Source organism: Triticum aestivum, chromosome 6D (assembly GCF_018294505.1).
Source record: "Triticum aestivum cultivar Chinese Spring chromosome 6D, IWGSC CS RefSeq v2.1, whole genome shotgun sequence".
Taxonomy (NCBI): Eukaryota; Viridiplantae; Streptophyta; class Magnoliopsida; order Poales; family Poaceae; genus Triticum; species Triticum aestivum.
The window spans coordinates 275,166,417-275,194,133 of NC_057811.1; positions in this window are offsets into that span (position 1 = coordinate 275,166,417).

The following is a 27,717-nucleotide window of genomic DNA, read 5'->3' on the forward strand; positions in this document are numbered from 1 at the left end:
GGGCCGGCGGCGCGGTGGAGGCCGGGGTGCCACATGGCGGCGCGTAATTGGCCCGGGGCGGCGGCGGGATTCGTCCGGCACGGAGCGGACGTGTCCGGCGCGCGGAGGGAGCGGGGCTAGGGTTTCGGGACCCGGATTTCGGAGGGGGAACACATATTTATAGGTAGAGGGAGCTAGGAGACTCCAAATGGAGTGCGGTTTTCGCCCACACGATCTTGATCGAACGACCGAGAGCATGGAGGTGACTTAGATGGGTTATTGGGCTGTTTGGACGGGGGTTTTGCTGCAACACAGAAAAGGACTTTGCGGTTACCCGGTTAACCGTTGGAGCGTCAAATGACCTCCAAATGGAACGAAACTTGACAGGTGGTCTACCGGTGGTGTACTAAGGCCACTTGACAAACCTCGGTCCATTTCGAGAACGTTTAACACCCACTCACGAAAAGAAACAAAAAGGGGGCGTGCGTCGGTGCACGTGGGAGTGTCGGATTGCAAAACGGACAACAGGGAAAAAACTCGGATGCATGAGACGAACATGTATGCAAATGAGATGCACATGATGACATGATATGGGATGCATGACATGAACAAAATGCAAAACGAAAAACAAAACCCGACCATGAAGGGAATATCATAACACATAGCCGAAAATGGCAAGAGTTGGAATTACAAATATGGAAAGTTACATCCGGGGTGTTACACCACGCCGTGGGCCGCAGGCAGGCAAGTCTGGGGACCCCCGTTCCCAGGACGCCGACAGTAGTCCCCGGGCCCAAGGCGCGCTCAGACTTGGCTTCGAGGAGAAGCCAAGGGGCAAGTGCGGAGCGCCACAGGCCCCAACAGCCTACGGCCTTGGTTGATGCGTGGCGATTGATGGGACGTGGGCATCTCCGCTTCCCCACGCTGCCTCGGCAACTGCCCGACTGACAAAAGACTGGCGTGGGCTGCATTTGCCTTCATTGCTTTCCTTCGTCTTGCTCCAGACCCTCTTTCTCGCTCCTTGCTTCCAGAGACTCCAGATCCGCCCAGATCCTCCTTCAAGCCTGCCTCCAATGGCACCCAAGAAAGCTCGGGCCGCTCCCTCGTCATCATGGTATGAGCCGGCGCTTGATGCCCCGAGCGTTTTGGAGAAGAACCTTACTGTCGTGCTCCTGATGACGGTGGAGGGTGATGAGAAGAGGAAGACTGCGCTTCGGGTTGGCTCCGCCGAGCCGGGGGCCCCAGGCAGCACTTTCTACCCCTTCTTCATGAGGAGCATCGTCGCCGGGTTGGTTCGCCCTTTCTCCGACTTCTTCTACTCCGTCTTCAAGCACTACAAGATCCATGCCCTCCATGTTCATCCCAACTCTCTCCTCCGCGGCAGGAGTAGGCCTAGTGTTCTACATCGGCAGGGCCCGACCCCGCGCATGTTGGAGATATGCCCTAGAGGCAATAATAAAATGGTTATTATTGTATTTCCTTGTTCATGATAATTGTCTATTGTTCATGCTATAATTGTATTAACTGGAAACCATAATACATGTGTGAATACATAGACCACAACATGTCCCTAGTAAGCCTCTAGTTGAGTAGCTCGTTGATCAATAGATGGTTATGGTTTCCTGACCATGGACATCGGATGTCATTGATAACGGGATCACATCATTAGGAGAATGATGTGATGGACAAGACCCAATCCTAAGCATAGCACAAGATCGTGTAGTTCGTTTGCTAAGAGCTTTTCTAATGTCAAGTATCATTTTCTTAGACCATGAGATTGTGCAACTCCCAGATACCGTAGGAATGCTTTGGGTGTACCAAACGTCACAACGTAACTGGGTGGCTATAAAGGTGCATTACAGGTATCTCCGAAAGTGTCTGTTGGGTTGGCACGAATCGAGACTGGGATTTGTCACTCCGTATGACGGAGAGGTATCTCTGGGCCCACTCGGTAATGCATCATCATAATGAGCTCAATGTGACTAAGGAGTTAGCCACGGGATCATGCGTTATGGAACGAGTAAAGAGACTTGCCGGTAACGAGATTGAACGAGGTATTTGGATACCGACGACCGAATGTCGGGCAAGTAACATACCGATGGACAAAGGGAATTGTATACGGGATTGATTGAATCCCCGACATCGTGGTTCATCCGATGAGATCATCTTGGAACATGTGGGAGCCAATATGGGTATCCAGATCCCGCTATTGGTTATTGGCCGGAGAGGTGTCTCGGTCATGTCTGCATGGTTCCCGAACCCGTAGGGTCTACACACTTAAGGTTCGGTGACGCTAGAGTTGTTATGGGAAATAGTATGTGGTTACCGAAGGTTGTTCGGAGACCCGGATGAGATCCCGGACATGACGAGGAGCTCTGAAATGGTCCGGAGGTGATGATCGATATATTGGACGAAGGGTATTGGAGTCCGGAAGTGTTCCGGGGGTACCAGGCTATGGTCAGCATGTCCGAAAGGGGTTTCGGAGGCCCCGGCAAGTGTTGGGGGGCCTTATGGGCCATGGGGAAGGGGCAAACCAGCCCACTAAGGGGCCGTGCGCCCCTCCCAACCCCTCTCACGTAACCAGGAGAGATGGGGGCACCTCCCCTAGGGCAGCCGCCCCTCCTGGCTTGGGGGGCAAGTCTCCTAGGGGTGGGGGCGCCCAGAACCCATCTAGGGTTTTCCCCTTGGCCGCCGCCCCTCCCCTAGGGAGCCTCCTCCACCCCCTTCCCCCTATATATAGTGAGGGAGAGAGAGGGCAGCCGCACCCCTTGCCTGGCGCAGCCCTCTCCTCCTCCAACTCCTCCTCCTCCTCCGTCGTGCTTGGCGAAGCCCTGCTGGAGAACCACGAGCTCCATTGCCACCATGCCGTCGTGCTGCTGGAGTTCTCCCTCAACTTCTCCTCTCCCCTTGCTGGATCAAGAAGGAGGAGACGTCCCCGGGCTGTACATGTGTTGAACGCGGAGGCGCCGTCCGTTCGGCGCTAGATCGGATCTTCCGCGATTTGAATCGCCGCGAGTACGACTCCATCAACCGCGTTCTTGTAACGCTTCCGCTTAGCGATCTTCAAGGGTATGAAGATGCACTCCCTCTCTCTCATTGCTAGCATCTCCTAGATTGATCTTGGTGACACGTAGGAAAATTTTGAATTATTGCTACGTTACCCAACAGTGCCATCATGAGCTAGGTCTATGTGTAGATTCTATGCACGAGTAGAACACAAAGTAGTTGTGGGCGATGATTTGTTCAATTTGCTTACCGTTACTAGTGTCGTGGAATTGTCAAGGCAGATGTCCTCGAGCTAGGACTTAGTCGTGGAGCCATTGAAGCTAGGAAGCTTGAAGGGGTTAATGCGGGACAAGGAACACGAGGGTTTATACTGGTTCGTCCCCTTACGGTGAAGGTAAAAGCCTATGTCCAGTTTGCGGTGGTATTGATTAGGGTTTCGATGACCAGGGAGCTTAACTGCTATGCCTGGCTCTCGATGAGATTGTTCTTGTCCTAAACCGCTGCCGGGTCATCCCTTTATATAGGGAGGCTGACGCCCAGCAGCTCTCAGAGTCCCGGCCGGCTCATAAAAGTGTCCGGCTCGGACTCTGAACTATTCTTGCCTTACACTACAAGTTCTACCATAGTAATGATTGTAACTACGGGCTTTAAGCCATATCCCCGTCTTAAGCCCATCTCTGGCCCATCGTCTTCCAGCTTGGCTCCGGGCTTCTGGCAACGACCATATGAGTAACCCGGCCCCTCCTGGCGGGTGACTCTAAGGTCTATATCCTCAACATTAGGCCCCAGATTGATTTGAGCCGGCTCATGTCAATCTTCAATTCTTTCGACAGAAAAAATCTCCGGCTTACCATTTGTGTGAAGGCCATAACCCGGCGTGACATCATCCTCTGGTCTCCGGATAACCCGCCGTGATGTCATCTTCCATTAAGCCCGTTGTTTACTCCGCCAGATCCGCAACGGATCTTTGCTTTTACTGTCCTCCTGAAAATCGAGGCGTTTCATGAGGAGATAACCACGCCGTGGACTCCTTGATCCTCGCGCCCGCTCATGAGCTTGCCTTATAAATAGGCCGGCCCGACGGGCCTCCAGCCACCTCTCTCTCCTTCGTCTTCTTCCTCGCTCCCCTGCCCGAGCTCTGCTGCTGTCGCAGCCGCGGGTCTCCTCGTCGTCATCAACTCAGGCCGCTGTATCACCCTGATCTGACCAGAGATACGCGACAACTTCCGCGACTCACCAGCCTCTGTAAGCTTCTTCTGCCCTGCTAGAACAGATCTGCGGTAGGGTTCGAGTAGTTCATCCGTGTTCTTCGCCATCGCCCGCAAGTTCTTCAGTAGTTTTCATTTTTACTGCTCCTTTTTGATCTTAGCCCGTATGGAACCATTGCGGTAGATGTTTTAGCACCCATTTCAAACACAAGTAGACTTCTTTTCACTGCATAAAGACCTCATTCGAGCTCAAGAACCCCCCCTGCGTCTGTATTTTAGGTATAGAAAATTTTCTTTACCCGACCATTTTGATCCAAAATTTTTACTGCGATGTGTGAAACCTGTTTTACCACACTTAGTAAAAAACTGCAATCATTGAATCTCGGCGGTTTACAGCTCCGGTTTAAAGAAACCACGCGCCGTAGAACCTTCCGGCTTAAAGAAAATCATGCGCCACAAAAATTTCCGGCTTAGCTGTGATAAGGCCTGTAGACAATCAAATTATTCTCAATCCCTCGGCGGCTTAAATAGCCCGATGCACTTAAGTGTATACCATTAGTCCCCTTATAAGCCGCCACCTTGATATTGAACTGTAGATTGCTTCCGGCTCATAATTAACCCGGACGTTTTTCCTTTTATCATAGACTGCCGACTTTCACCATGCCTCCCAAAGCTCCCAAAGCCTCCATTACTTGCAACTGGATGAGGTCCAATGTCACCAACGAGACCCTAGCGGATTTTGTTAAGTCTGGATATCTTCCCAAGAAGCACATCATGTCCTACCGTGCCCCTGACCCGTCAGAAGAGAGATCACAGCCAAAGGATGGGGAGGTAGTGATTTTTGCGTATCACATGAGCCGGGGCTTCGCACCACCCGGCTCAAAGTTTTTTAGAGATGTTCTAAACTTCTACGATTTGCGGCCTCAAGATATAGGACCCAACTCAGTGTCCAACATCTGCAATTTCCAAGTCTTCTGCGAGGTTTACCTTGGCGAAGAACCTAGTCTGCTGCTCTTCAGAGAGCTTTTTTACTTGAACCGTCAGAATGAGTGCGCCAATGGGCCAAGTCTGGAATTAGGTGGCATCTCCATCCAGCGGCGTAGGGACTGCCTTTTCCCTTACGCAGAGCCGCCCAGCCACCCCAAGGACTGGAATCTGACGTGGTTTTACTGCCAAGACACGTCGCCGGCTGACGAGAGTCCGTTGTCCGGCTTTTGCCCCTCGCGTCTGGAGCCGACTCACCCACTGTCGGACAAGCTGACTCAAGCGGAGCGCCAGCCTCTGCTCCCCACTATCAACAAAATCAAGGCTCTCCTGGTCAATGGTCTGAACGGAATCGACTTGGTCCGGGTCTGGATCTCATGGCGGGTGATCCCATTGAGCCGCCGCCCCGGCTTAATGTGCGAGTACACAGGATGAAAGGATGACCCTCAGAGACATAGCCGCAATGATCTTCCTGAAGACGTTGCAGAGGAGATGACCAAGGCTCTTTTAAACGAGAGCCTGGCAGACTGCGGAAGGACCGGGTTAGCCCCCTTCTGCAAGACCAATCCAGCCCCAGCGGTAAGCCACTAATCTGAACATCTTATCTGTACATACCTTTCATCTGAATCATTTTAAGAAAACCTCATTGTACTTTTCAGGCTGATGATAAATTCTGGCGGGTCAAGTATGACCATGAAGCGGCCAAGAAGGCCAGAAAGGTGAAGAAAGCCGCCAAGAAAGCCGCCCCTCGCAAGAAAGGAAGCAGGCCTACTGCTTCAGAGCTGATGCAATTAAGCGACAGCTCCGAGTCAGAGGTAACCCCTGAGCTTTTAAGTCCTTGCTGTATTTGTTGTTTGTTGTTGTCCGCCTTATCAATACTTGATCATTGACAGGATGACACCGGCGCAAGTAACCCGGTGGTTGAAGAGGTAATGTCACTTTCCTCCGACTCGGAGCCCTTGCCAAAGCTGAAAGTCCGAAGGGTAACCCGGAAAGTAAGCTTTTCACATCCTTTAGCTTATCAAGATCCTCAATTTATTTTGAACCGACAGGTTCATGAGAGCCGGCGTCACACCCGGACCAACAAGGACACCGACCTCTCCTCCGGGTTACCTGACACATCAAGGAAGTGCCGAACTGAGGTTATTTCCCACTTGCACCCTTTTCATCCGTTGGCGGGTGTTATCTGTCAGCCACTCAATTCCTCTGACTCAAATTATCAGGAGACCTCCCCCTCTTCGGGCGACTCTATGCAGTCGAGTCTTCCGGCTTTCAAGACCGCGCCCGGGTAATGACAACCATCTCATATTGTACTTGCCTGTACTTACCCTTTTTGTGCTTAACGTTTCTGTCCTTTCAGTGCCCAGGCAAAGCTCACCAAGAGAGCGAAAAAGACCAAGTCAGCCGGAGTGCCGGACTTACCTGAACCGGAGGTGACGGCTCAAGAACCGCCAGCTGCCTCCACCCCCGAAGCCACCATTCCAACCGACAAGGCACCTGAGGCCGCTGCCCCAACTACCAAGGCAACTACAGAAGCTTCTGTTAACCCGGAGGCCTCCAGCTCGGCTCCTCCAGCAGACGACCCGGACGTGGTAATCACCCGGACGGAGTTCGTTGAGCCGGGGAGACCTACCGTGCTGGCCAAGTGCTCCGCTAAGGGGGAGTTGCTGCAGCCCCACCGGGTGAACCTGGACCTCTCCGACTACACCAACCTGAGCATTGGAGAGCTCGTCTCTGGCTACATCAGCCAAGTGCACAAGAGCCGGGACGCAGAGGTCGCCATGGTGAACCAGATCCAGCAAAAATCTGAGGTATCATTCTACTGTCCTCTTACTTACTGCATAGTTACCTTTACCATGCCAGCCCCCAAGTCAACGACTTATGATTGAATATGTTGTAGACTTAGGTTCCGGCTTACTCCATTGAGCCGGTAGTTTGTAGATAGATACGTTCATATGCATTAGCCCCCAAGTGCCAAGTGTCTTTGCTTGGAAAACGCTTGGGACTTATATAGTAACTGTTCATGCCATAACCCGGAAACTTATACAGGCTGCTGGCAAAAAGCTTGAGGCTGACCTTGCTGATGTCAAGAGCCGGCTGAAGATGCAAGAAATGGAGACCCGGAAGGCAAACGCCAAGTTCGTGTCCAGCATCGCCGCGCAAGAGAAGCTGAAGACAGAATTCGACGCTGAGCGGAAGGCATGGGCCGAAGAAAAGGCCGCATTGGTGACCCGGGCTGAACAGGCAGAGAAGACTCTCTCCGAGAAGACCGCCGAGCTCTCCGGCCTAAAGCGCCAGGTTTCCCAGATGGTGGCCGCCATCTTCGGTAAGTCGCCTCACCGGCTTTCATCAAGTTTAGAATGTTTATATCTCATAATTCATCCTTGTTGCCGGCTTATCTGATTCTGTTAAATAGGTCCCAGAAGTGCCAACCTCAACCAAAGCGTGGTCACCAAGCTGAAGGCCGTGTATACCCTGGTGGAGCAGCTCTACACCGGGTCACAGCGTGCCTTAGCTGTGGTGGCCTTATCCAACGAGGTGCCAACTCACTTGGAAGAAGTCCTTCGCCGGCTCGCTGTACTGCCTCAACAGATTCAAGAGCTGCGACGGGCCTCTGCAAGAGCCGGAGCAATCGCCGCGCTGAGCCGGGCCAAGGCATTCCTGCCGGAGTTAGACCCGGCGAACATCGCCCTTGGCTATCCAAGCCTGAAGGAAGACGGCTCCGCTTTCGATCAGAAGGACTTCGCAGCTTGCGTGAAGGCCGTACGCCCAGTGGCTACTCTTATCGGCAACGATACAGATCTAACCAAGTACCAGCCGGGTTACAATGCGGAGAATCAGAGGATCCCGACCCCTCGCTATGAAGCTCTCAACTTGATCCCGCCGGCTCGTCAGCACACTTTCGCCCCGGAGATTGACCCGGCCGGGTTAATTGACGAGGAAGCCCAATTCGAAGCTCTCAGCGGCATCGACTGGAAGTCATCAACTTTCCAGGTCTTGGGAGCAGTCGGAGGAGAAGATAGGAACGAGCCGGAGACTTCAACTCAGCAAGCGTCATAACTCGGCTGGCGGTTTACTAAACAATGCTCCACCCTTTTGGACTTGATTAGTTTTGTAATAAAGTAGGTGCAACAGTTTATCTCTGCCGTGCCATCGTGCACGTATTGAATGCTGAAGTCTTTTGAAGTTCTCTTTGATGTTTCTCCGGGTCATAATCAATCCTTTGTTTTTCTTAACCTCAAAAAGAGGTGCCTTTAATTATCCTGCATAGAAGGGCAAATCACAAGTCTCGAGGCGGCTTACCGCCCTGAGAATCATAAGCTTTAGATAACCCGGAATATGAATACAAAAGGACCTGTCTCCAATGATATCCTGAATACAGCCGTAAGAACATACTTAACGGCCTGCAAACATACTTCCAATTTAAATAACCCGGATAAGAAGGTTGGTACCACAACTCCGGTTTACCTTCCTTATAACACCCATTGCGTTCAGCAATACTGTAAACCAAAGTTAAGCCGGCAAAGTGAGACCCGGCTGTACACACCTTGACATAATCAGAGAAAACTTGTGATAAAGCGGAAGAACTTAGGGGCTTCCGGTTCGAATATGACCAGAGACCCGGCCCAAAGGGGATAAGCTAAGATTCAGATACGATCATATAGCCCCCAGTGGGTGTGGCGATGCCAATCAAGAGGGTACCGACAGCTATGTTCTCTTTGGTTCGAATACGACCCATGTTTGAACAGGAAGCCCCCATGTGATTTTAAGAATTGTTTAACGACGTTGATTCGAATACGATCCACGTCGGTTCTCAGAGGGGTTAAACTATGATTCAAATATGACCAAAGGTAACCTCCCAATGAGCTCGGCACTTTGCCAATCAAATGGGTATCGACAGCTATGTTCTCTTTGGTTCGAATACGACCCATGTTTGAACAGGAAGCCCCCAAGTGACCTTATTGCTTACGGCTAGATTTGAATACGATCATAAGCCGGATCCTCCTTTAAGTCATCATGTAATCTTGCAATGAAAACAACACGTGCATATTTGGAGGAGAAAAAAGGACAGAGGTCCTGCTTTATTGCTTATCATAATATATACATGGCTGAGAGAAATATGTACACCACGAGAGCCGGTGGCTCAAGTGTAGTAAGGCCGAAGCTGAGCTATGTTCCACGGCCGACGGGTCTGTTCCTCCGACTTACGTGAATCTTTGTGCTCCCGAATGTCAATGAGGTAATATGACCCGTTGTGCAAGTTCTTGCTGACCACAAAGGGCCCTTCCCAAGGCGAGGATAACCTGTGTGCATCTGTTTGATCCTGGATGAGCCGGAGCACGAGATCGCCTTCCTGGAAGACCCGGGATTTAACCCGGCGGCTATGATAACGGCGCAGGTCTTGTTGGTAAATCGCTGAATGGGCTGCTGCCACATCACGCTGTTCGTCCAACAAGTCAAGAGCATCTTGGCGCGCCTGTTCATTATCCGCCTCAACGTAAGCCGCCACGCGAGCTGAGTCATGACGGATGTCACTGGGGAGGACTGCTTCTCCTCCATAAACCATGAAGAAAGGCGTAAAACCTGTAGACCTGTTAGGAGTAGTGTTGATGCTCCATAACACGGAGGGCAACTCCTCCACCCAACAACCCGGCGTCCGTTGCAAATGGACCAAAAGCCGGGGCTTGATACCCTTCAGAATCTCCTGATTAGCTCTCTCAGCTTGACCATTGGATTGAGGATGAGCCACTGAGGAAACATCAAGTCGGATATGCTCGCGTTGACAAAACTCTTCCATGGCGCCTTTGGAGAGATTGGTGCCATTGTCAGTTATAATGCTGTGCGGAAAGCCAAAGCAGAAAATCACCTTTTTCATAAATTGAACCGCCGTGGCTGCATCGCACTTGCTAACTGGCTCAGCTTCCACCCACTTTGTGAATTTGTCAACTACAACCAAGAGGTGGGTCTTCTTATCCTTGGACCTTTTAAAAGGCCCAACTATATCAAGCCCCCAGACCGCAAAGGGCCAAGTGATTGGGATCATCCTCAGCTCCTGAGCCGGCACATGAGCCCGTCGTGAGAATCTCTGGCAACCATCACATTTACTGACCAAGTCCTCCGCATCAGCATGAGCCGTCAGCCAATAAAAACCATGGCGAAAAGCCTTGGCCGCAAGAGACTTTGAGCCGGCGTGATGGCCACAATCCCCTTCATGGATCTCACGCAAGATCTCTTGACCTTCCTCAGGGGAAACACAACGCTGAAACGCCCCCGTAACACTGCGGTGATGCAACTCCCCATTGATAACAATCATTGACTTAGCCCGCCGGGTTATTTGCCTGGCCAAAGTTTCATCCTCAGGCAACTCGCCCCGGGTCATGTAAGCCAGATATGGCATTGTCCAGTCTGGTATGATATGGAGAGCCGCCACCAGTCGTGCCTCCGGGTCAGGGACAGCCAAGTCTTCCTCTGTAGGCAACTTAACAGAAGGGCTATACAGGACGTCCAGGAAAGTGTTGGGCGGCATCGGTTTTCGTTGAGAGCCCAGCCGGCTTAAAGCATCCGCCGCCTCGTTCTTTCTGCGATCGATGTGTTCCACTTAGTAACCCTGAAAGTGCCCAGCAATGGCATCAACCTCGCGGCGATAAGCCGCCATGAGAGGGTCCTTGGAATCCCACTTTCCTGATACTTTATAAGCCACCAAGTCTGAGTCGCCGAAGCACCTTACCCGGCTTAAGCTCATCTCTTTAGCCATCCGAAGACCATGGAGCAAGGCCTCGTACTCAGCCGCGTTGTTAGTGCAAGGAAACAGCAACTGTAGCACATAATGGAACTTGTCACCTTTAGGGGAAGCCAATACAACTCCAGCCCCCGAGCCCTCCAACTGCCTGGACCCATCGAAGTGGATAGTCCAATATGTGTTATCCGGCTTCTGCTCAGGCGCTTATGACTCTGTCCAGTCATTGATGAAATCCACCAAGGCCTGAGATTTAACAGCAGTGCGTGGCACGTACATGAGACCATGAGGTCCAAGCTCTATAGCCCACTTAGCTACTCTCCCTGTGGCCTCTCTGTTTTGAATGATATCACCAAGAGGGGCAGAACTTACCACAGTGATGGGATGACCCTGAAAATAATGCTTAAGTTTCCGGTTCGCCATGAACACACCATAAACAAGCTTCTGCCAATGCGGATACCGCTGCTTGGACTCAATGAGCACTTCGCTGACATAATAAACCGGCCGCTGAACCAGATGCTCCTTACCCTCCTCCTTGCGCTCCACCACCATAGCCACACTGACGGCTCGTGTGTTCGCTGCCACATATAATAATAAGGGCTCCTTTTCAACCGGAGCAGCAAGGACTGGAGGCTCTGCCAGCTGCTTCTTCAGATCCTCAAAGGCAGTATTAGCTGCATCATTCCAGACAAAGTTATCAGTTTTCTTCATCAACTGATATAATGGCATGGCCTTCTCACCCAAACGGCTTATAAACCGGCTTAAAGCAGCGATGCGACCCGCCAAGCGCTGAACATCATTTATACACGCCGGCTTAGCCAGGGAGGTGATGGCCTTGATCTTCTCCAGGTTAGCTTCAATGCCTCTGTCAGAAACCAAAAAACCCAATAGTTTGCCTGCAGGAACACCAAAGACACACTTGGCTGGGTTAAGCATCATCTTGTAGACCCGGAGATTATCAAAGGTTTCTCTCAAATCATCTATCAAGGTTTCCTCTTTTATGGATTTAACCACATAAGCATGAACATTACGCCCAATCTGTTTGTGAAGACAGTTCTGCACGCAATGCTGATAAGTCGCCTGTGCACACTTGAGTCCAAAGGGCATAGACACATAGCAGAAGGCTCCAAAGGGAGTGATGAACGCCGTCTTCTCCTGGTCCTTAACTGCCATCTTAATCTGATGATATCCGGAATAAGCATCCAAGAAACTTAAGCGCGCACAACCTGCCATAGCATCAATGATTTGATCAATACGGGGGAGGGCAAAAGGATCAGCCGAACACGCCTTGTTTAAGTCCGTATATCCACACACATCCGCCAAGTGCCATTCTTCTTGAGTACGAGCACCGGGTTAGCTAACCACTCTGGGTGAAAGACTTCAACGATAAACCCGGCCGCCAAGAGCCGGGCCACCTCTTCACCAATAGCTTTCCGCCTCTCTTCATTAAACCACCGAAGGAACTGCCTGACCGGCTTAAATTTCGGATCAACATTGAGAGTATGCTCAGCGAGTTCTCTAGGTACACCTGGCATGTCAGAAGGTTTCCATGCGAAGATGTCCCTATTCTCACGGATGAACTCGATGAGCGCGCCTTCCTATTTTGGATCCAGATTGGCACTGATGCTAAATTGCTGAGATGAGTCTCCTGGAACGAAATCAACAAGTTTAGTCTCATCAACTGACTTAAATTTCATCGCCGGCTCATGCTCCGTAGTCGGCTTTTTCAGAGAGGTCATATCAGTTGGGTCAACATTGTCCTCGTAAAACTTCAACTCCTCTGTTGCACAAACAGATTCTGCATAAGCTGCATCACCCTCCTCACACTCCAGGGCCACTTTCCGGCTGCCGTGAACCGTAATGGTCCCGTTGTGACCCGGCATCTTGAGCTGTAAGTACACATAACACGGCCGAGCCATGAACTTGGCGTAAGCCGGCCGCCCAAATATTGCATGGTACGGGCTTCGTATCTTAACCACCTCGAAGGTCAATTTCTCCACCCTGTAGTTGTTCTCATCTCCAAAGGCCACTTCCAATTCAATCTTCCCGACTGGATAAGCCGACTTACCAGGTACCACACCGTGGAAAATAGTGTTGGACTGGCTGAGGTTCTTATCAATCAACCCCATACGACGGAACGTCTCATAATAGAGGATGTTGATGCTGCTGCCTCCATCCATGAGCACCTTAGTGAACTTATATCCTCCCACTTGAGGAGCCACCACTAGGGCCAAGTGGCCCGGGTTATCCACCCGGGGAGGGTGATCCTCCCTACTCCACACTATAGGCTGCTCAGACCACCGGAAGTAGCGTGGGACCGCCGGCTCAACAGCATTCACAGCCCTCTTATGAAGTTTCTGATCTCGCTTACACAGACTGGTGGTAAACACATGATACTGTCCACCGCTAAGCTGCTTTGGATTAGTCTGATAACCCCCTGCTGCTGTTGATGACGCTGGCCAGACTGCTGATTAAAGCCCCCTTGACCGTTCTGAGGATTAGAATTTGAGCCGCCGCCCGGGCCATGAAAGCCGCCGGCGCCTGAGCCGCCGCCCGGGCCATTGTAATTCTTAAAGGCCTTCATGATTGCACAATCCTTCCACAGATGAGTCGCTGGCTTCTCTCTAGAGCCATGCCTTGGACAAGGCTCATTCAACAGCTGCTCCAGCGTCGGACCTGACCCGCCACCTTGGGGAGGGGGCCTCCCCTTACGTCTCTGGTTATTCCCTTGTGAGCTGGCGTTGGCCAAAAACTCTAGACTGCCATCTGCCTTGCGCTTGCCTCCTCCTTGGTTCCCCGGGTTCTGCTGAGGACCCTTGCCATTGCCATTCCTCTTTCCCTTCCCTGTCCTTTCATCATCTGAAGGGGGATCCTTGGTACCATCAGAATCGGCGTACTTGACAAGAGTCGCCATTTGTGTACCCATATCACTGCAGTCACGCTTAAGCCGCCCGAGTTTCATCTTCAGGGGCACAAAACGACAATTCTGCTCCAGCATTAAAACTTCTGAGCCGGCATCCATCTTGTCTGACGAGTGTATGATCTCCTTAACCCGGCGAACCCAATGTGTCGTAGACTCACCTTCCTGCTGCTTACAGTTAGTCAAATCCACAATTGACATAGACTGCCTACAGGTATCTTTGATGTTTTGGATGAACCGGGCTTTCAGCTCAGCCCAAGACCCGATGGAATTCGGTGGTAGCCCTTTTAACCAAGTGCGGGCAGTCCCATCCAGCATCATGGTGAAGTACTTGGCCATGGCCGCCTCACTGACCTCCAGCAGCTCCATAGCCATCTCATAACTCTCGATCCAGGCTGCAGGCTGTAAGTCTGCTGTGTAATTAGGCACCTTCCTAGGGCCCTTGAAGTCCTTGGGTAGACGCTCATTGCGGATAGCTGGTACTAAATAAGGGACACCCCCAGTCCTGGTAGGGATACCCACGTCGACGGAAGTCGTCGGATAAACCGGGGGGGTTTGGGTAAGCCATCAATTGAGGCACTTGCTCCGCCTCTTGCCGCGCTCTGTCCTGGTCTGCCACGTGAAAGGCTCCATTATGAGCCGGGCCATGGCCAGGAGGCGGGTCATGGCGTCGGACGTTACTTGAGCCGGTCGCTGAGACCATGTGTCTGCTATAACTCGGGCTCTGGCCTGGACGAGGGGTCGAGTGGATCCTGTCGCGGCTGTAGGAGTACGCCTCTTGCTGCGCCAGTGCTGTCTGAAGGAGTTCCCTGACCCGGCGGGTTTCAATAGCCATCGGAGAGTCGCCGTCAACTGGGAGAGCCGCCAGCCGTGCTGCCGCAGCGACCATGTTCTCCAGCGGGTTATTATAATGACCCGGGGGTATTGGCACGTACTGAGGCGGGGCAGGGGGCACCTGGGGAGGCCCCATCACCCGTGGCTGAATAGGGGTTCCAGACCCGGGCACTATGACCTCTGGCGGGTTACTAGACCCTGCACCTGGCGTGTTGAAGAGGTTGCGTGGATCGTAAACCGGAGGGAGTCGAGATTGGGTCTTTTGATGCCTCCTTCTCATGACCTCATTGGACGCGTTCTGATCCATCGTGAGTTGGAAGGACTGCGCCTGGATCAGCTGAGTTTGGGCATCGAGAGCCGCCCTCTCGGCAGCCATCCTGATCCCTTCCGCTGCAAGCTCCTCCTTAGCTTTCACTAGATCCAATTTTAACTGTGCCACCTCCGCATCATGCTGAGCTTGATCCGCCGGGTCAACCGTGGCGGTTAACAAGGCCGTCATCTTGTCCGTGAGATCCATCAGCACCTGAGCCGGAGAAGGCACCGGGTTTCCTGCTCCAGCAGCGGGGTTCTGAACAGGCTGCGCGCCAGCCATAAAGACTCCAACCTGACTTGGCGGCTCAAACGGGTCCGGAATACTGTCACCATCGGAACAACCCATGAGCCTGCCATCTTGAAGTTGATACAACGAGTTTGACTCATCGGTGGCCGACTCGCCGTCAGAGCCGGCGGCCGCCTCATCACCAGACCTAGATAGATCAGAGGGCCCTCCATGGATACATCCCACAAACGCGCGCCTTAAGGCAGGCCGGGCCCGGGCGGGTCGTGCACGCTGAGCCATCTCAATGAGATCGGCGCAGAGATCTGGCTCAGGGCCCGGCTCACCAATCTTGCCAATGAAAACATGAATTCCGCCGAAGGGGACCCGGTACCCGTACTCAATTGAGCCGGCGTCGGGGCCCCAGTTTGCATCGTCGATGTAGAGCTTGCCGCGACGACTCTTGGTCATCCGGCCCACAGCGTATCCCTTGAGCCCTTCGAAGCTGCCCTTCAAGAACTCAAATCCACCGTGCGCTGGCCCCACGGTGGGCGCCAACTGTCGTGGAATTGTCACAGCAGATGTCCTCGAGCTAGGACTTAGTCGTGGAGCCATTGCAGCTAGGAAGCTTGAAGGGGTTAATGCAGGACAAGGAACACGAGGGTTTATACTGGTTCGGCCCCTTACGGTGAAGGTAAAAGCCTACGTCCAGTTTGCGGTGGTATTGATTAGGGTTTCGATGACCAGGGAGCTTAACTGCTATGCCTGGCTCTCGATGATATTGTTCTTGTCCTAAACCGCTGCCGGGTCGTCCCTTTATATAGGGAGGCTGACGCCCAGCAGCTCTCAGAGTCCCGGCCGGCTCATAAAAGTGTCCGGCTCGGACTCTCAACTATTCTTGCCTTACACTACAAGTTCTACCATAGTAATGATTGTAACTACGGGCTTTAAGCCATATCCCCGTCTTAAGCCCATCTCTGGCCCATCGTCTTCCAGCTTGGCTCCGGGCTTCTGGCAACGACCAAATGAGTAACCCGGCCCCTCCTGGTGGGTGACTCTAAGGTCTATATCCTCAACAACTAGTCTTATCTTGATTCGGCGGCATTGTGGGATGAAGCGGCCTGGACCGACCTTACACGTACTCTTACGTGAGACAGGTTCCACCGACTGACATGCACTTGATGCATAAGGTGGCTAGCGGGTGTCTGTCTCTCCCACTTTAGTCGGATCGGATTCGATGAAGAGGGTCCTTATGAAGGGTAAATAGCAATTGGCATATCACCGTTGTGGCTTTTTGCGTAGGTAAGAAACGTTCTTGCTAGAAACCCATAGCAGCCACGTAAAACATGCAACAACAATTAGAGGACGTCTAACTTGTTTTTGCAGGGTATGCTATGTGATGTGATATTTCCAAAAGGATGTGATGAACTATATATATGTGATGTATGAGATTGATTATGTTCTTGTAATAGGAATCATGACTTGCATGTCGATGAGTATGACAACCGGCAGGAGCCATAGGAGTTGTCTTAATTTATTGTATGACCTGCGTGTCAATGAAAAACGCCAATGTAATTACTTAAATTATTGCTAACCGTTATCCATAGTAGTAGAAGTAATAGTTGGCGAGATAACTTCATGAAGACACGATGATGGAGATCATGGTGTCATGTCGGTGACGAAGGTGATCATGCCGCGCCTCAAAGATGGAGATCAAAAGGCGCATAATGATATTGGCCATATCATGTCACTTTATGATTTGCATGTGATGTTTGTCATGTTTACATCTTATTTGCTTAGAACGACGGTAGCATAAATAAGATGATCCCTCACTAAAATTTCAAGAGATGTGTTCCCCCTAACTATGCACCGTTGCGAAGGTTCGTTGTTTCGAAGCACCACGTGATGATCGGGTGTGATAGATTCTAACGTTCGCATACAATGGGTGTAAGCCAGATTTACACATGCGAAACACTTAGGTTGACTTGACGAGCCTAGCATGTACAGACATGGCCTCGGAACACAAGAGACTGAAAGGTCGAACATGAGTCGTATAGTAGATACGATCAACATGAAGATGTTCACTGATGATAACTAGTCCGTCTCACGTGATGATCGGACACGTCCTAGTTGACTCGGATCATGTATCACTTAGATGACTAGAGGTATGTCTATCTAAGTGGGAGTTCATTAAATAATCAGATGAACTTAATTATCATGAACATAGTCAAAATGTCTTTGCAAATTATGTCATAGCTTACGTTTTGGTTCTACTGTTTAAGATATGTTCCTAGAGAAAATTTAGTTGAAAGTTGATAGTAGAAATTATGCGGACTGGTTCCGTAAACTGAGGATTATCCTCATTGCTGCGCAGAAGGCTTATGTCCTTAATGCATTGCTCGGTGTGCTGAACCTCGAGCGTCGTCTGTGGATGTTGCGAACATCTGACATACACGTTTTGATGACTACGTGATAGTTCAGTGTGTAATGCTAACGATTTAGAATTGAGGCGCCAAAGATGTTTTTGAAATGTCGCAGAACATATGAGATGTTCCAAAGACTGAAATTGGGATTTCAGACTAGTGCCCACGTCAAGAGGTATGAGACCTCTGACAAGTTTCTTAAGCCTGCAAACTAAGGGAGAAAAGCTCAATCGTTGAGCATGTGCTCAGACTGTCTGAGTACTACAATCTCTTTAATCGAGTGGGAGTTAATCTTCCAGATGAGATAGTGATGGTTATCCATAGTCACTGCCACCAAGCTATTAGAGCTTCGTGATGAACTATAACATATCAGGGATAGACATGATGATCCTTGAGCAACTCGCGATGTTTGACACCGCGAAAGTAGAAATCAAGTAGGAGCATCAATTGTTGATGGTTAGTAAAACCACTAGTTTCAAGAAGGGCAAGGGAAAGAAAGGATACTTCATGAAACGGCAAATCAGTTGCTGCTCTAGTAAAGAAACCCAAGGTTGAACCCAAACCCGAGACTAAGTGCTTCTGTAATGAGGGGAACGGTCACTGAAGCAGAACTACCCTAGATACTTGGTAGATGAGAAGGCAGGCAAGGTCGACAGAAGTATATTGGATATACATTATATGAATGTGTACTTTACTAGTACTCCTAGTAGCACCAGGGTATTAGATACCGGTTCGGTTGCTAAGTGTTGGTAACTCGAAATAAAAGGCTACGGAATAAACGGAGACTAGCTAAAGGTGAGATGACGATATGTGTTGGAAGTGTCTCCAAGGTTGATGTGATCAAGCATCGCATGCTCCCTCTACCATCGAGATTGGTGTTAAACCTAAATAATTGTTATTTGGTGTTTGCGTTGAGCATAGACATGATTGGGTTATGTTTATCGCAATATGGTTATTCATTTAAATAGAATAATGGTTACTCTATCTATTTAAATAATACCTTCAATGGTCTTGCACCTAAAATGAATGGTTTATTGAATCTTGATCGTAGTGATACACATGTTCATGCCAAAAGATATAAAATAGTAATGATAGTACCACATACTTGTGGCACTGCCATTTGAGTCATATTGGTATAAAACGCATGAAGAAGCTCCATGTTGATGGATCTTTGGACTCACTCATTTTTGAAAAGATTGAGACATGCGAACCATGTCTATTGGTAGATATGCATGAAGAAACTCCATACAGATGGATCGTTTGGACTCACTTGATTTTGAATCACTTGAGACATGCAAATCATAACACATGGGCAAGATGACTGAAAGGCCTCGTTTTCAGTAAGATGGAACAAGAAAGCAACTTGTTGGATGTAATACATTTTGATGTGTGCAGTCCAATGAGTGCTGAGGCACGCTGTGGATATCGTTATGTTCTTACTTCACAGATGATTTGAGTAGATGCTGAGTATATTTGCTTGATGAAACACAAGTCTGAATTATTGAAAGGTTCAAGTAATTTTAGAGTGAAGTTGAAGATCGTCGTGACAAGAGGATAAAATGTCTATGATATGATCATAGAGATATCTGAGTTACGAGTTTGGCACACAATTAAGACATTGTGGAAATTGTTTCACAACTAATACCGCTTGGAACACCATAGTGTGATGGTGTGTCCGAACATCATAACTGCACCCTATTGGATATGGTGCATACCATGATGTCTCTTATCGAATTACCGCTATTGTTTATGGGTTAGGCTTTAGAGACAACCGCATTCACTTTAAATAGGGCACCACGCAATTCTGTTGAGACGACACCGTATGAACTATGGTTTAGAGAAACCTAAGCTGTTGTTTCTTAAAAGTTTGGGGCTGCGACGCTTATGTGGAAAAGTTTCAGGCTGATAAGCTCGAACCCAAAACGGATAAATGCATCTTCATAGAATACCCAAAACAGTTGGGTATACCTCCTATTTCAGATCTGGAAGCAAAAGTGATTGTTTCTAGAAACGGGTCCTTTCTTGAGGAAAAGTTTCTCTCGAAAGAATTGAGTGGGAGGATGGTGGAGACTTGATGAGGTTATTGAACCGTCACTTCAACTAGTGTGTAGCAGGGCACAAGAAGTTGTTCCTGTGGCACCTACACCAATTGAAGTGGAAGCTTATGATAGTGATCATGAAACTTTGATCAAGTCACTACCAAACCTCGTAGGACGACAAGGATGCGTACTACTTCAGAGTGGTACGTAATCCTGTCTTGGAAGTCATGTTGCTAGACAACAATGAACCTACGAGCTATGGAGAAACGATGGTGGGCCCAGATTCCGACGAATGGCTCGAGGCCATAAAATCCGAGAGAGGATCCATGTATAAAAACAAAGTATAGACTTTGGAAGAACTACTTGATGGTCATAAGGCTGTTGGGTGCAGATGGATTTTAAAAGGAAGACGGACAATGATGGTAAGTGTCACCATTAAGAAAGCTCGACTTGCCGTTAAGATGTTTTCTGACAAGTTCAAGGAGTTGACTACGATGAGATTTTCTCACTCGTAGCGATGCTAAGAGTCTGTTGGAATTATATTAGCAGTTACTGCATTATTTATGAAATCTTGCAGATAGGATGTCAAAAAACATTGTTTCCTCGACGATTTTCTTGAGGAAAGGTTGTATGTGATACAACTAGAAGGTTTTGTCAATCCTGAAAGATGCTAACAAGTATGCAAAGCTCCAGCAATCCTTCTAAGGACTGGAGCAAGCCTCTCGGAGTTGGAATGTATGCTTTGATGAGATGATCAAAGATTTTGGGTTTATACAAAGTTTATGAGAAACTTGTATTTCCAACGAAGTGAGTGGGAGCACTATAGAATTTTTGATGAGTATATGTTGTTAACATATTGTTGATCAGAAATGATGTAGAATTTCTGGAAAGCATACAGGGTTATTTGAAAAGAGTTTTTCAATGGAAATCCTAGATTAAGCTACTTGAACATTGAGCATCAAGATCTATAAGGATAGATCAAAAACGCTTAATAGTACTTTTAAATGAATACATACCGTGACAAGATTTTGAAGGAGTTCAAAATAGATAAGCAAAAAAAGGAGTTCTTGGCTGTGTTACAAGGTTTGAGTATTGAGTAAGACTCAAGACTTGACCACGGCAGAAGAGAGAGAAAGGACGAAGGTCGTCCCCTATGCTTTAGATGTAGGCTCTATAGTATGCTATGTTGTGTACCGCACCTGAAGTGTGCCTTGCCATGAGTTAGTCAAGGGGTACAATAGTGATCCAGGAAGGGATCACATGACAGCGGTCGAACTTATCCTTAGTAACTAGTGGACTAGGGAATTTTCTCGATTATGGAGGTGGTAAAAGAGTTCGTCGTCAAGGGTTACGTCGATGCAAACTTTGACACTAATCCGGATGACTCTGAGTAGTGAACCGGATTCGCATAGTAGAGCAGTTATTTGGAATAGCTCCAAGTAGTGCGTGGTAGCTGCATCTACAAGATGACACAGAGATTTGTAAAGCACACACGGATCTAAAAGGTTCAGACCCGTTGACTAATAACCTCTCTCACAAGCGAGATATGAACAAACCCCATGGGTGTTGGATTCATTACAATCACATACTGATGTGAACTAGATTATTGACTCTAGTGCAAGTGGGAGACTATTGGAGATATGCCCTAGAGGCAATAATAAAATGGTTATTATTGTACTTCCTTGTTCATGATAATTGTCTATTGTTCATGCTATAATTGTATTAACTGGAAACCGTAATACATGTGTGAATACATAGACCACAACATGTCCCTAGTAAGCCTCTAGTTGACTAGCTCGTTGATCAATAGATGGTTATGGTTTCCTGACCATGGACATCGGATGTCATTGATAACGGGATCACATCATTAGGAGAATGATGTGATGGACAAGACCCAATCCTAAGCATAGCACAAGATCGTGTAGTTCGTTTGCTAAGAGCTTTTCTAATGTCAAGTATCATTTCCTTAGACCATGAGATTGTGCAACTCCTGGATACCGTAGGAATGCTTTGGGTGTACCAAACATCACAACGTAACTGGGTGGCTATAAAGGTGCATTACAGGTATCTTCGAAAGTGTCTGTTGGGTTGGCACGAATCGAGACTGGGATTTGTCACTCCGTATGACGGAGAGGTATCTCTGGGCCCACTCGGTAATGCATCATCATAATGAGCTCAATGTGACTAAGGAGTTAGCCACGGGATCATGCGTTACGGAACAAGTAAAGAGACTTGCCGGTAACGAGATTGAACGAGGTATTTGGATACCGACGATCGAATCTCGGGCAAGTAACATACCGATGGACAAAGGGAATTGTATACGGGATTGATTGAATCCCTGACATCGTGGTTCATCCGATGAGATCATCATGGAACATGTGGGATCCAATATGGGTATCCAGATCCCGCTATTGGTTATTGGCCGGAGAGGTGTCTCGGTCATGTCTGCATGGTTCCCGAACCCGTAGGGTCTACACACTTAAGGTTCGGTGACGCTAGAGTTGTTATGGGAAATAATATGTGGTTACCGAAGGTTGTTTAGAGTCCCGGATGAGACCCCGGACATGACGAGGTGCTCCGGAATGGTCCGGAGGTGAAGATCGATATATTGGACAAAGGGTATCGGAGTCCGGAAGTGTTCCGAGGGTACCAGGCTATGGCCAGCATGTCCGAAAGGGGTTTCGGAGGCCCCGGCAAGCGTTGGGGGGCCTTATGGGCCAAGGGGAAGGGGCAAACCAGCCCACTAAGGGGCTGTGCGCCCCTCCCAACCCCTCTCACGTAACCAGGAGAGATGGGGGCGCCTCCCCTAGGGCAGCCGCCCCTCCTGGCTTGGGGGGCAAGTCTCCTAGAGGTGGGGGCGCCCAGAACGCATCTAGGGTTTTCCCCTTGGCCGCCGCCCCTCCCCTAGGGAGCCTCCTCCACCCCTTCCCCCTATATATAGTGAGGGAGAGAGAGGGCAGCCGCACCCCTTGCCTGGGGCAGCCCTCTCCTCCTCCAACTCCTCCTCCTCCTCCGGAGTGCTTGGCGAAGCCCTTCCGGAGAACCACGAGCTCCATGGCCACCATGCCGTCGTGCTGCTGGAGTTCTCCCTCAACTTCTCCTCTCCCCTTGCTGGATCAAGAAGGAGGAGACGTCCCCGGGCTATACGTGTGTTGAACGTGGAGGCGCCGTCCGTTCGGCGCTAGATCGGATCTTCCGCGATTTGAATCGCCGCGAGTACGACTCCATCAACCACGTTCTTGTAACGCTTCCGCTTAGCGATCTTCAACGGTATGAAGATGCACTCCCTCTCTCTCGTTGCTAGCATCTCCTAGATTGATCTTGGTTACACGTAGGAAAATTTTGAATTATTGCTACGTTACCCAACAGCGCATACCTCAGCCACGGTTGGGTCGTCCGGATCACCAGGACGAGACCAAGGGGTGAGGGGCTACGTGGCCAGTTAGGCTCCTGAGTCGCGATGCTTAGGAGTCTCCCTTGATGCTCAAACGACCTTCATACCTTTTCCCTCGCCGAGGCTCCGCTCGGGAGGGGCGCGCAGGTCCGAGGGACCTAGCAGGGTGGCGTACGCTTGGGCTTGACCCGAGCGTAGCCCCCGTGCCCAGCCCCCCCGCGCGACTCTCCCGAGGGGAGGTTTTGCGATGAGGCCAGAAACTGAGCTCGGAGGCTCCCTGAGGTTGATACAGCCATGGGGCCGCCCTCAGTTGTTTATCACCAGTGCGGAGCATAGCGCTTACGCACTTGCACAGGCATAGCCGCTCCTCGGTCGTGTCGACTGCCAGCGTGGAGCATGGTGCTTCCACTGGTGCGTGGGTGAGGGCTCCTCTGAGTGGAGCCCCCGGGGCGTGTACAGCCCCGCCCTGACACGTGGCTTGCATGGCAGGGCTAGACGAGGTGTGTCTGGGCACTCATGAGCCAGCGCGGGACTCACGAGGCCCTACCTCAAGGCGGGTTGCGCCTAGTCTTGGTTCTTGATGACTGTGGTGGTCATGCGAGATGGTTAGGTAACCTGCGCCGAGCGAATCTTCTGAGGCTATCGCATGAGAAGGCGAAGCACCAATGACCCCAGGAGGTGACGTGAACGGGGCCGGCCCGCCAGACAGAGCTCAGCCGTTGGGTTTATCGACGCTGCAGGGACGGACCCGAGCATAGGCGCCGTGCCTAGTCTTCTTATGCGAAGGATCCTGAAGAAAGACGATCGGCGCGCGGCTCCCGTGGTGGGTGATAATCAAGCAGGGGATGACTATAAATAACTCATGCATGGGGAGCGAACTAGCTTAGATAGATGCAAGAACGATACATGCCACCGGGACGGACCCAATCGGCTTGGGGATGATGCAGCCCGAGGGGCTCCCCTAGTAGGGTAAGCTAAAGATGCAAAAGGATACATGCCGCAGGGACAGGCCCATGCGACCTGGGAATGATGCAGCCCGAGGGGCGATCCCAGCTGAATAAACATGGAAAATGTCACCTGGTTCCGTTGTCGAAGGAGTGTTGGGGTAGCTGAAGATGCGTGGTGAAGGGGGCGCTCCTCATGACCTATCAGGGCCCTGAGCCTCGGGAGGCTCTGGGGGCTCAGGTGGTTCCTTGAGGACCGTCTCCATCTCTGCCAGGACCGCGTGATGCCTGGCCTCCTGGGTCACCAAGATGCTCCGTAGGTTGCGCTGGAAGGCAGCTGCCACGCTCGGCAGGCCAAACGGCATGCGGACATAGCTATGAGGTGGACCCTCGCATCGCCCAACGCGCGAAGGCCAGAAGCGCTCCTGAGATGCGGCCCTGTTGAGCCCTGGGATGTCGATGCAGACGCGCAGACCACCATCCTCACCTGGATGGGGAGCTGCACCAGGTGGGCGGCGGTCGTCGCGCATGGCTCTTGCATCCTGTAGCTCCTGAGTGGTCTTGGCGATGATACCCTGAGCGCCGAGCACTCCTCGCCCGGTGTCCTCCTGAGGGAAACGTGCCGCAAAGCACGCGTCCACGTGGTGCCCGAGCGCCTCCCTCGTGATGTTGCCTAGGTCTGAGGCCCTCCAGAAGAGAGCCCCCGAACCCTGCCCAAGGAGGGCGCCAAGCGCGCCTTCCTATGCGAGGGAGGGAGGCACCCCAGCTGCGGGCGCCGATCCTGAGGCGGTGCCGCTAGAGACACCGCCCCCCTTGAGGCCTTATGCGGAGTAGGTGCTTCTTATTCTTGGGGATCGCCTGAGGAGGGTATTGCATGCCCTCGCAGCCAGGGTCTTCGATTGCTGCGGCTTGGAAGGCGCGCTCGAGGGAGCACACCGCATCTCTTTCTTCGCAGGGGGCTGTGATGATCCCGCCGCTCCCTGGCATCTTGAGGACCTTGTAGCCATGGTGGGTCACCGCCATTAAGTTGGCCAATGCTGGATACCCGAGGATCGCATTGTACGGCAGACGGATGTGGGCGACGTCGAAGTCGATGAGCTCGGTGCGGTAGTTGTCGCGCTGGCCAAAGGTCATAGGGAGGCGGACCTGCCCTATCGGGGTGGTGGAGCCATCGGTCACTCCTGAGAAGGGCTTAGTAGGCTGTAGCTGATCGTATGGCACTTGGAGGATGTCGAATGTCTCGACGAACAGGACATTAAGTCCTGCGCCGCCGTCGATGAGGGTCTTGGTGACTTGGACGTTGCTGATGACGGGCAAGCACAGCATCGGGAGGGCGCCTGCGGTTGCCGCGCACTTGAGCTGGTCCGCCAAGCTGAAGGTGATGGCGCACTTGGACCACCTGAGCGGGTGTGTGGCCTCGAGCCTGGGAAGGGCGACATTCACCTCGCGAGAGAACTGCTTGAAGATGCGCTGGGATGCTGGGGCCTGAGCTCCGCCCAAGATGCAGGCGATAGCGCGCGGCTCCAGGGAGCCCCCAGCCCCCTCGTCCTAATGGTGGTCGTCGTTTCTTCTTGGCAGTGGCGGAAATGGGGGGAGACCAGCATTGCCCTGAGGGAGAACCTCGCGAGGCTAGTCCCTCCATGCGCCCTCACGAGGCTGGTCCTACCAGCGGTCCTGACGAGGCCGGTCGCGCCACTCCTGCCGGGGGCCACGATCGTCCCGGCGTCCTCCACCTCGGCCGTAGCCCCGGTAGTTGCGCTCGGGGCGTCGACCGAAGCGTCCATCTCGAATGGCTCTGAGCTCTTGATAGTCATTGGTGTCGTGGCTGTGCACGTTGTGGAAGGTGATACGTCTCCAACGTATCTATAATTTATGAAGTATTCATGCTATTATATTATCCTTCTAGGATGTTTTATATGCATTTATATGCTATTTTATATGATTTTTGGGACTAACCTATTAACCTAGAGCCCAGTGCCAGTTTCTGTTTTTTCCTTGCTTTTGAGTTTTACAGAAAAGGAATACCAAACGGAGTACAATTGACGTGCCAATTTTTGATGATTTTTTATGGACCAAAAGAAGCCTCCGAAGCAAAAGAGTTGGGCCGGAAGAGTCCCGAGCTGTCCACGAGGGTGGAGGGCGCGCCCACCCCCCCTGCGCGTGGGCCCCTGCCTCGTGGACGACTCGGGAACCTCCTTGACATGAGACCTACGCCAAAAATTCCTACAAATACTGAAACCTCCAGAAAATAACCTAGATCGGGAGTTCCGCCGCCGCAAGCCTCTGTAGCCACCGAAAACCAATCGGGACCCTATTCCGGCACCCTGCCGGTGGGGGGATCCCTCATCGGTGGCCATCTTCATCATCCCATCGATCTCCATGACGAGGAGAGAGTAGTTCACCCTCGGGGCTGAGGGTATGTACCAGTAGCTATGTGTTTGATCTCTCTCTCTCTCTCGTGTTCTTGAGGTGGTACGATCTTGATGTATTGCGAGCTTTGCTACTATAGTTGGATCTTATGAGTTTCTCCCCCCTCTACTCTCTTGTAATGGATTGATTTTTCCCTTTGAAGTTATCTTATTGGATTGAGTCTTTAAGGATTTGAGAACACTTGATGTATGTCTTGCATGTGCTTATCTGTGGTGACAATGGGATATCACGTGATCTACTTGATGTATGTTTTGGTGATCAACTTGTGCGTTCAGTGACCTTGTGAACTTATGCATAGGGGTTGGCACACGTTTTCATCTTGACTCTCCGGTAGAAACTTTGGGGCACTCTTTGAAGTTCTTTGTGTTGGTTTGAAAAGATGAATCCGAGATTGTGTGATGCATATCGTATAATCATGCCCGCGGATACTTGAGGTGACATTGGAGTATCTAGGTGACATTAGGGTTTTGGTTGATTTGTATCCTAAGGTGTTATTCTAGTATGAACTCTATGATAGATCGAATGGAAAGAATAGCTTCATGTTATTTTACTATGGACTCTTGAATAGATCAATTAGAAAGGATAACTTTGAGGTGGTTTCGTACCCTACAATAATCTCTTCGTTTGTTCTCCACTATTAGTGACTTTGGAGTGACTCTTTGTTGCACGTTGAGGGATAGTTATATGATCCAATTATGTTATTATTGTTGAGAGAACTTGCACTAGTGAAAGTATGAACCCTAGGCCTTGTTTCCTAGCATTGCAATACCGTTTACGCTCATTTTTATCATTAGTTACCTTGCTGTTTTTATATTTTCAAATTACAAATACCTATATCTACCATCCATATTGCACTTGTATCACCATCTCTTCGCCGAACTAGTGCACCTATACAATTTACCATTGTATTGGGTGTGTTGGGGACACAAGAGACTCTTTGTTATTTGGTTGCAGGGTTGTTTGAGAGAGACCATCTTCATCCCACGCCTCCCACGGATTGATAAACCTTAGGTCATCCACTTGAGGGAAATCTGCTACTGTCCTACAAACCTCTGCACTTGGAGGCCCAACAACGTCTACAAGAAGAAGGTTGCGTAGTAGACATCAAGCTCTTTTCTGGCGCCGTTGCCGGGGAGGTGAGTGCTTGAAGGTATATCTTTAGATCTTGCAATCGAATCTTTTAGTTTCTTTTTTTATCACTAGTTTAGTCTATAAAAGAAAACTACAAAAAATGGAATTGAGTTTACCTCATACGCTTCATCTTTTTAATATCTTTTGTGAAAA